Source organism: Centruroides vittatus, unplaced genomic scaffold, assembly GCF_030686945.1.
Source record: "Centruroides vittatus isolate TY-2023 unplaced genomic scaffold, ASM3068694v2 contig_5, whole genome shotgun sequence".
Taxonomy (NCBI): Eukaryota; Metazoa; Arthropoda; class Arachnida; order Scorpiones; family Buthidae; genus Centruroides; species Centruroides vittatus.
In genome coordinates this window covers 4,128,003-4,138,662 of record NW_027122286.1, presented here as the reverse complement: position 1 = coordinate 4,138,662, position 10,660 = coordinate 4,128,003, and positions in this window count along the sequence as shown.

The window sequence follows — 10,660 nt, the reverse complement described above, 5'->3', positions numbered from 1 at the left end:
ATGAACTTAATCCGTTCGTAACGGTCGTTTGTAACTCGAAAAGACGATGTTTGGCACAAAAACTCAAATACAATGTTGTTTTTACAGTTATGTAATGTTTAAGCTACTTGAATAATGTTGAATTAAGATTGTTAAAGGGAAGTATAAATTCAAATCAATCACATGTACATTATTTATTAAAATTATTCATTTAAAACAACTACAAATGTACACATGTATGTACTGTAAATGTTTTTAACATAACTTCAAAAATAAACTTGACTGTACATAAAAAATAACCAACTGCACTTTAATAGTAAACAAATGACACCACACACGATTGACATACGACTACAGTCCAAACTCAACTAAGAGCCTCTCACTTACCTCTCATGCTTAGAGTACCTAGATATCAGAATAGCGACACACGAGTCATCGCTGCCATGTTCTGTCGACTTTCATCACGTGGTCTATGGGTTTACATTAAGAAATAACAATTTTTTTTTAGTTTAATAAAGCATTTTATTCATAAAGATGCTTTATTAAACTAAAAAAAATCGTTATTTCTCAATGAATAAAATGCTTTATTAAACTAAAAAAAATCATTATTTCTTAATGTAAACCCATAGACCATGTGATGACAGTCAATCGACAGAACATGGTGGCGATGTCTCGTGTCGCTACTCTGATATCTAGGTACTCAACTCATGCTCATGTTAACCCGCCATCTGTCGGCTTTGTTCATAACTTCAAAAGTTTGTAAATTGAATGTTCGTAAGTAGAGGACTGCCTGTACTCCACAGGCTCAATAACCCTACATCCCAGGTTGCATTCAAAAGAATGCAGTACAGTTATCTATGGCTTACTGTATCAACCTATTCAAAATTGTAATTTTGTAAATTGCATCACATTTCTTGTTGTCTGTGTTATTTTTTAGAATTTCTTTTTGGTTTTCATTTAACACCAGATTTGAATAGCTTCATGGGCTTGAATAAGCTAACACCCAAACATTTTAAAAAATAGACTGAATATGGTTCTGTTTGACTCCAATATATTCATTTTAATTACACATTCATTTTCAACATAGCTGTCATTTAAAGCAATACACTTTTCATTCTATGCATTCTTTTGAATTCTTTGCTTTTTGGTTTTTTTCTCGATCCATTCCCTACTGCAACTTGAAATTGCAGTTGTTCAAATTAAAAAAGGACTATTACTGTTGTTGAAATTAAAAAGGAGCCATATTTGGTTGTAAAGAATATATGGAATAGCCTATAACTTTAGGTTTGTAACACTGTTTAACAGCTTGGAACTAAACCTAAGGAAATAACATTACATAAAAACGAAAGACAATGGACAGCCGAATGCTAGACCTAGACTTAGTGTTATTTTTGCCATTTCGGAATGGATTAGTTCAAAACAACACTTATTGCAACAAAGTCCAAAAATAATTGACTGTGTGTCAATAGAAACAAGAATTTATTTAAAATGTTACAAATGAATTACATACAAGGTGTTAATAAAAAAAAAAAAACACAATACTACATTAGCGATAATAAACCTCCCAAAATTATAAAAGTCTGACTTGGACTAATATAGTTCTAACACAAAGCTAAAACTAATTTTCACAAAACTTCTCCACAATTAGGGAGCTTAATTTTCCACAAGAACTGGCAAAATAAATCAGGATATCAGAACTAGATTACTTACAAAAAGAAAACTCTCAATGATTTAAACCTTCACTCCAAAATTGCCGGAAATCTTTTTGTCAATCGAACTCAATTTTGACATCTCCTTTTGCTTGCTGTCTTCAGCTTTGCTTGGAGGGTTCATTTATTTTGCGTGTGATGTTACAATTGAATGTGTCCAAGGTCAACAACAAAGGCAGGTCTGGACGCGATCAAAACATTGGTAAATCACGTGACCAACTTAGTGTTACTAGTTTATCTATCTATCTATAGTCTATTTATCCTAACTTGACACCTACTGTAAACAAACTAAGACACACCTCCCTTTGTTTATTGGCTTAAACCCACGTCCATCAATTAGAAACTGCGTTGCATCTCATTTGTCCGCAGAAAATAGTTCTTTGCTATTTATAAAATCATAAATGAAATGTAAGCATACTCACTTAGCAATGATCATAAATGTAATTATTTCATATTTGTTAAATTGTTACTTTAATGAATATTTGCACATTCTGAATCACTAAAAATAAACTTTTTCCGGTCATGTGCACTATAATGTCTTGGTTTTGTTTTCCATTCATTACAATAACTATCATTATTTCAAACTGTGTGTTGTCGAATTACAAAAATGAAAAACTTGAATGTAAATACCATTAAATATCAACAAGGAAAATTGCTGAGGAGCTCGGATAAATGAATAGTATTAAATTTGTTTAATTCTCTAACTGAAACGCATCCAGAAGTCTGTGTGAAGGACATAGTGAAAATGGTAGCAAAGACAACAGGGATATCAGAAAGGAGCATTTGCAGAATTCACAAAAAATATTTTACTAATGGTAAAGTAGTAACTCCTTCAGAAACCCGTAAGCATACTCAACTTGTTGACAAATATGATGAATTCACAAAATGTGCCATTAGAAGTAAAGTACACAATTTTCGTTTTTCAAATGAATTACCTATGGTAGATAAGGTATTACAGGCTGTTAATCATGATCCAGATCTACCAGACTTTACTTGATCCACAATATATAATTTGTTAAAATTACTTAATTTTAAATATACAAACCATAATAGAAATAGTAGATTAATTGAAAGAGATGATATCATTTTATGGCGAAGACAATATCTACGAAAAATAAGAGAAATGTGTTCTTTAGGCCGTAAGATTTGCTATTTGGACAAAACGTGGATTAATGCAGGCCATACCAAGAATAACGTATGGAAAGATTGTTCAATTACGTCATAAACCGAAGCTTTTACATCTGGATGATCTATTGGATTAAAAAATCTTTCTGGAAAGGGAAAACGAATAGTTTTTGTTCATATAGGCAGCAATACAGGTTTTCTAAATAGTGGTCTATATGAATTTGAGTCAAAGTCAACAAAAGATTACCACAAAGAAATGGATGGCAATAATTTCAAAAAATGGTTTGAAAAAATATTATCGAAATTAGAAAGTAATGCTGTTGTTGTCATGGATGATGCTCCATATCACTCAGCTAAAATTGAGAAGGTTCCTAATTGTAGTAGGAAAAAAGCTGACATAATTTCTTGGTTGGAAAAAAATAGGGTTTGTCATAACAACAAAATGTTAAAAATAGAACTGCCTCCAGCGCCCCCCTAGGTTTACTCACTGCCCACAGGGGGGCGGTAATGCCCACTTTGAGAACCCCTGCTCTATGTTATCATTATGAAACTTTGATAACTAGAAGATAGTCTAAACTAATTATAAAACATATATGGAATCACTTTTACAAAGGCCTCATTTGTTATAATTAATGTCTGAAATGTTTGAGATGTCTGATACAGGCAATGTTAGTTTCCAGTGTTTTAGCCATAAAATCATCCAAGAAAATCAATTTGTAGAAGTATTGGTTTTCTAAATTTATCATTAAATCTTTGGCCTTCAAAAGAATGGCAAACATTTACAATTTTCCACCAAGTTATAAATATATGTAAAACAGTGCAGGTATCTTCATATCCTGGAAACATACTGGGATTATCACTTGCGATACATCTCAAAGCAGAAATATTTTTTCATTAAATATTTGCAATGCTAATTTAACATTTTGTGTGTGAATATTAGATGGATATAATACTTTAATTGAAATAAATGCCCATATTTCACTATTGTTTTTCCAGTTCATACATTATTTCCAGATGTTTAAATTGTGCCTCTTTTATCATCCATATCAGGAAATTTAATGGATTTACTTTCAGATCTTTTAGTTATCCAATTATTGCAAACACAATGATATTTCTGATTCTGTTCATAATTGTCTTGAACTTGGATGTGGAATTGATGACTAAAATTTTATTAACTGAAAATAATTCAAAACCTTTATGATTAACAGTACTGTTATCTGCTATTAAAGAAATAACTTTAAAATGTATTTTTTCCAATTCTTCTAAAACTTTAAAAGTCATATTTTTTAAATTTTCAGCAGTTGATGTTAGTATAATGCGAATATATGTATAATTTCTCTTTGTATTTATAGATACAATGTTAGATATAAATACCTGTGCTTTTTTTTCAAATTTTGATGGTTCATTTCCACTACATCCAAATATAATATCACTCTTAAAATTTAATTGCTGCTCAAATATATTTCATCAAATAACAAATTTACAATATATTCATTATGTTTTAAATAGAATATTTAAAGGATAAAATGAAGTAAGCTGCTTTCAATATTATTATCTGTAATGCTAAACTTACACATCAGTTTTCTTATATTCCTTGGGTGGGGAAGATATAAACATTTACTTTGATACAAAGCATTATCTGCAGATGATGAATGAATGTAACTTAAAGCAGCAAATGTGTGTTTTCATAATATCTCCTATTATTAGATGTTTCATTTAGCTAATTCTAACTGTTCACAAATAAATGATATTATGGAATCTGTGTTATCAAAAAAATTGACTGTATTAATTTGATTACATGATTGATTTTAGATTCATTGTCATCAACCTTATTATCAACATTGTTTTCAGTAAAAATTATTAATTATCTAAAACATTTTTTGAATTTAACATTAACAGATCTTTTGGAAGCATACTTGAACTTAGTTTATAATTGTTATCATAAATAAAAACATTTAAACTTATTAATTAATAGTAAGAATGGCTAAAATATACGGTGAATTAACAGAAATGTTAATATAACACAACACTAATTTTTGTTCATTTAATAATAATGTCCAATTACTTTTCTCCTGGATCCTTATTTCATGATATGCTATAATGTCTTGGAGATTTGTAATTGTCTTTTCTTTATATTTTCTATATTCCAAAGGATTTTATTTATTGCTTCTTAAAGATTTCTCTCTTCTACATCTGCAAGTCTTTTATGTGTATTTGTCATACTATTTAAATATTTAGCTAAATTCAGAAAAATGGTTGGAATGGCTCCTTTTAATTTTGGAACTTTTCTGGGAAGTTCTTTTAGCTGGCCATTCACTCGGCATTTGTCAGTTCTAATAATGTTTGATTCATCAAATTTTTTTTTACATATTACTGGGTTTTTTAATCCTGTCAAATCAGTGGGAATTTTTCAAAGCCAAACATTTTTCAGTGTCTCTTTTGCAAAGAAAAGGTAAAAAAGTTTCCTTTTCACTTCTGTAGTTGGTTTTATAGCCACTAACACTACAGCATCTTGGCATTTTGAAAAATTTTGTATAGAGCTAGTGGAACCGAGTTGAGGCCCATCTGTACGCAGGCAAAGAAAACTGCTTTGGGAAAGCACGTGCGTCTTTGGGTTGGATATGTACTGAAATGCGGTGCTTGTTTTCTTCCTGTGATAATGAACCACAGCTTTCTGCCACACAAAACTTCAAAAAATAACTGTTTTGTGGTCGGTTGTAGTGTTACCTATATTACTGCACCGCCAGGTACAAAGTTAACCAGTAATGTGCAATAGTATTTTTTAAAAAATCGATATTAATATCAATATCAATAATTGGACATACATATGTGCAGAATCAATAAATTAAGTCAAAATGATTAGTCACTTCTCCGACTTACGACCATTTGCACTTACGATGAAAAAATTTAAAAAATTATCATTTTTAATAGTTTTCATCAAATATATATTATATACATATATATCTTGTGATTGATTTGCATCATCTTTAGTTTTGTTCTGCAGTTAGTTACCCTTCGCATGTGCTTGTGTAAGATGGCTAATTGTTTTGTTGTTAAGTAGTCACTTCTTGACTTATGACCATTTCGACTTAAGTCCGAAGATGCAGAACTGAACCCCGTTGTAAGTCGAGAAGTGATTGTATTGACTAGTGCAGGCATTACTTTGACTGGAAACTGCTGAATGTATGCATATGTTACTGGCCAAACCCGATTTCAGGCCAAACTAGTTGTCCTACGTGTGTCAGGATATACTAGTTTAGCCTAGGCCAAACTGATTTATGTACTATAAATAGGTGCCAGTGTAAAAAAAACGATTTTGTGTAATTCGAAATGCCACCACAGTACACCCTGTAAAAATAAAAGATTAAATATTTTATATGTTACACTAAGAAGCACAAATAAGTTCATTTTTAATTTTAGTTTGACTCTAAAAGTCTTTATTATTATTTTGTTTGAATTTTTGAAAATATTTTCAAAAGTTGATTACCTTTAAAAGTGCATGGCTTAGTAAAAAAATACAAACTGATAAGTACTGATTAGCTTATATTTATTTTATAGTTTTGTACAAGTGTTGTGTCACTTCTAATCAATACCAACTAGTTTGTTCTGAAATTGGGTTTAGCCGGTAACATATATACTACAGTATTTTCAAATATATACTTATAAATAATATATAAATTTATAATTTATCAAATTTCTATTTATTAAAATATATATAGTGTTACATGTAATATACAAAATTCATACAGGTTAAATTCATATATTGCAAGAATGCTATTATTCCTCAACAACAATCAAATGAACAAAATGCTGAAACAAAAGTAATGAACATGAAGTACTAAACTTTGAAATTATCACATTGAAAAATCACTGGTAAGATCATCATCTTCAGAATTTTCTTGTATGGTTGAAGCAGATGATGATTTCAAAGTGTAACATTTATCGTTATTGCTTTTAAGTAGCTCCTTTGCTAATAACAGTGCTTCACAGGAGTCAGTAGGAACTCGATTTTGTAGTTTAGTTTTTATTAAATTTAATTGCAAAAAAAAATACATTCAACTGCTGCATTTGAATGAGGAAGCAATAAACAACTCGGTTAATGTTACCTATGGTAGTGAACATGGTGACCCTTTTGACTGTATGTGCTTTCGACGAACTCCTCCCTGAGGGGAGCCGCTGGAAGGCCGCCGTGTGTTTAACATCACTAGTTATTGATTCACGGTAGTTCTTGAACAAACTAAAAAAAAAAAGGAAACGTCTACTAAAAATATAGTTAATCTAACGGAAACGAAACTAACCTAACCGAAGCACTGCCATGTTCGCTACCATAGGTAACATTAACCAATAACTTTATTTACTGCCAAAGTAAAGTAAAAAAATATAAGAATTTAGAATAAAAATGAATGTTTTGAAAGGTACTAAACTGAAAGGAAAGGTATTAGGATTTCATGAATGGTACTAGGAAAATGGTGTTGGGTATCTTGGTACTGGAACAAGTAAAAAGGTACTAGATTAGTACAAAAGTACTAGGTGGAACAACACTGGTGCCGTTTTGTAGCCCCTATTCTGTTACCCGGCATCGCCACTAGAGGCGCCTCAGTCTAGTTTTGCCGTTCCTTCCACTAGCTCTATTATTAGTTGATATTTCGATTAAAAAAGATCAAAACCAAAGTACAATCAAGTGACATTTAGACTGAACTACAAACATTACTGGTCATAAATTTGAAAAGAATACTTTATAAGGTACTGTATTATATAGGCTAATGTTATAATCTCGTATAAGAAGTAAAACAACAAATTTTTAAAAACAAAACGTCTAGTTAGTTACTTTTAACTGAAATTTAACCTTTCGAAATTCGTATGTGTAGCGAAAAACGCAACACGAGACAGCACACAGCACTAAGATGGTCACGTGACTAAAACGCGCCACGGCTTATCTGTCATTGATGAGATAGAGTGAACGTGTCACTCTATCTCATTTGCATATGTACATGCTAACAATATTATTTGTTTTTTCGCAATCTTTTTCATAATCATCATTCCAATATTTAAAAAAATATTTTCTTGTTTTTCTAAAATCAGTAACAAAGGGATTAACAGAAAGTTCTTTAACTCCACTCAAAGATTGCTTAATCCGAGATGTCATTCTGAGATTGACCATGTTGGCTTCGCGAGTGTCAGTCACATTAAAGGTAAGACTGTATCATTATTTCTGAATTTTGTGCAGGGAAAGTGTGGAGTTTTCGTCCTTTAAACAAAATTAAATAATGACAATAACTAAATAAAATCGCGAAAATAAAGACGGGTTCTAAGTGTCATCGCTGTTTCTTATTGTATTGTGGTGTTGCATCAACATGGTGCAAGAAAAATATTTATTTTTCTGGCCATTTTCTTAAATATATCTCTTGAGTAATCGTAAGGATCAATTTCATACTGAATTGATTGAAAGGTTACGTGCAATACTAAAGTTTCAAACAGTGATTGCTACTTCCAGGGCTGTAATTTGAAAAAATTGTAGACCTATAAATTTCCAGTCATCGGTCCGATGTATCTCCTTAATCTTGATAACGAAATTAGATAGATGAAATCCGAGACCAGCTATAGAGGCCTAATTAACTATATATGAAATTCCGTGCAAACCGGAAGTCACGTTATTTCAATTGAAAAATTTTCCTTGAACGCGGTTAATAAATGACCGGCACAACTGTATTGTTAAAGGAAAAGTATGATGTACAGATGCAAGCCACTACAAATTTGAGTTGGAGAACATATAATTTAAATTAAATAAATTAAAAAATTCAGCCCGGCATTATGATGACGTCACAATAAATAATTGCTCATATTTATTAATCATATTTTTAATTTAAAATATATGCTCCCCACCTCAAATTAGTACTATAGTGTATTGCCCCTGTACAATTTATAGGTCTATAATTTTTTTTCAAATTGCAGCCAATGTTAATGATAAATGATGATAGGATAAAGTCATTTTTTGTGATTTGATTATTTTTCGTTTCATTGAAGTTCTGGATCCTATCAAGCACTGTTTTGCTGGATGTGTGTACAGTACTGATGCGATTTTTGTCTTACGTGGCATTTTTTGGAACGCCGCGTAAAACAAAAATCGCGCAAAAATATAGGGATATATGTATTGTAAAAAAGTAACTCTTGAAATTGATAAATTAAATGTTACTTTCCAAGTTGTTATATGTGAAAGGGAAAGTATGGTGATCGGTCAGCATCTCCATCTGGTATCTCCACTTTCCGACGAAGTTCTGCGCCTCTTATTGTAAATATATTTATGTATATTTTTATATACCATATTGGCCCAAATATAATGTGACGTTTTTCCTAGAATAATACATGTTAGAAACTTCCACTGAAACTTTAATATATCAAATAAAAAACACATCTTACAAGAAAGTTAATGTTGCCTATGGTAGGCCGCGTTTCTTTATGCAGCGCTCGAGAAGCGCTTTACAGTGAACACATTGTAACTGGTTTCTAATTGGCCAACACTGCTCGTGACATCATTTCGCTACACTCCTGCTGCATAAAGAAACGTGGCCGTAGCAAACATGGCGGCTCGTCTCTGAAGCAGTGGGGACGCACGTTCAATAACCTAACCTAACCTAACCTATTCTAATAAATTACCCATTGTAATAATTTGGCTGGCAATAATTATGGTAATTTATTAGAATAGAATAGGTAAGGACGTGCATCCCACTGTTTCAGAGACGAGCCGCCATGTTTGCTACTATAGGTAACATTAACCGCCGGTATTGTACGACACCTTATGTGAAAGTACTTCCCTTCAGTATTTTGGGGGGCAAAACTCTTACTGCCCAAACATGACAAAAATCAAGCAGGCCACTCTAGGTCAGTTACGGAGTTTATAACTCAACCCGAAAAAGTTGTGGCTATTACATTTCATTGTACCACTTCTATAATCAAATACAATATACAAATTTATAAAAGTTTTTTCCATTTCTACTTAAGATGTTTTCCCACTTAAGACATTTTCTCAAGCTGGTCCTTTCAAAAACGTTTTAACAGAGTTTTACTGTAATATGATGATTGATGATGATGATGATAGTAAATATAATAATAAAACATTATTATTATAAATTACTTCTAATTTTATTATCAATTTTTACTTAAGACCCAAAAATCATAACCAATAGGGGCAAACTCAGTTCTTGATTTGCTCCTAAAAGTCTACATTGTTAAGCTTTATTCTTGAGCTATAGTTTGTCATTTTTCTTTCTGTAAATAGCATACAATCTTATTGAATTAAATTTGTTATATGATAATGAAAGTGAAGAAGAAATAGGTTCGGTATTAATAAAGATGAATAAATAGTTATTTGTTGATATGAATATACAATATTTTGAAAGAAAATTTATTCCAAAAATGAAATCTAAATTGTGAACATATAGTTACTTAATATTATATACAAGTAATTCCTCCAAATTAATTATACTGTAATGTAAGACTTGCTGACTGTCTGTGATTATCAGGACAGTTGAGGGGTCGTGTGTGAACGATATATTCACTGAGACTGACTTACCATTCTTCTTACTGTTTAATTAATTATTAAAGGTTTCCTTACAAAAATTTCTAATTTTCTCAATTCTCAAGGAGAGAGTCCAGTAAAGTCCCAAATATTCCGCAGAGTGTCATCTTTGGACTCTTGTTTATGGTTTGTGGGATCGACGGCCCTGGGGTGCACTGTATGGCCTTGATAAGAATAGTCCTTTAGGAAGGATGAATCTTGATGAGATAGAACAACTCCAGGAGAGCAAATGTATCTTTGAGATAGATGAAAGGACTTACAGCAGATTTGC